Genomic DNA, 662 nt, shown 5'->3' on the forward strand with positions numbered 1-662 from the left:
GTCTCGTGGGAGGAAGACACTGGGACCCGAGGCTCGGCGACCAGAGCCTCGTCGACCCGTGGCTCGGCAACTAGAGGCTCGTCATCCCGAGGCTCATGGACCGGAGTCTGACATGGGTCCAGATCAGACAGGTCCACCTGAGACGGAGCACTCCGGTGGTCCGGAGACTCAGTGGGGGTGGCAGCGAGGAAGGCAGAACAACCTTCCTACCTCTGCCAGCGCCTCGTCCACCTCTACCCCTCTTTTCCCCCCGACCTCCTCTCCCGGCCGAAGAAGAAGCGCCCGCCAAAGGTGCTGGGGTGTGTGCATGCTGTCTACCAACGCCCTCTGAAGGTTGTGGGGTGGAATAACAACACCCCTCCCACGCGCCGAGGTAGGAGGCTTGGAGCGCTCTCGACCCAAGCCCACCATATGTTAACACCTGCAATGAGAAAGAGTAAACGAAATTAGTACAACATAAATATAATAAAAAAATTAGTGTGTATCATCATCATGAACATAATAAAAAAATTCGGGGTGTCGTGTCGGGGGTCGAGGGGTCGGGGTGTCATGGTCGAGGGTCGAGGGGTCGGGGTGTCGTGGTCGAGGGTCGAGGGGTCGGGATGTCGGGGTTAGGGGGTCGGGGTGTCGTGGTCGGGATTGCAAATCCTCGACCCCTTGAC

The sequence above is a fragment of the Triticum dicoccoides genome, chromosome 7B, assembly GCF_002162155.2.
Source record: "Triticum dicoccoides isolate Atlit2015 ecotype Zavitan chromosome 7B, WEW_v2.0, whole genome shotgun sequence".
Taxonomy (NCBI): domain Eukaryota; kingdom Viridiplantae; phylum Streptophyta; class Magnoliopsida; order Poales; family Poaceae; genus Triticum; species Triticum dicoccoides.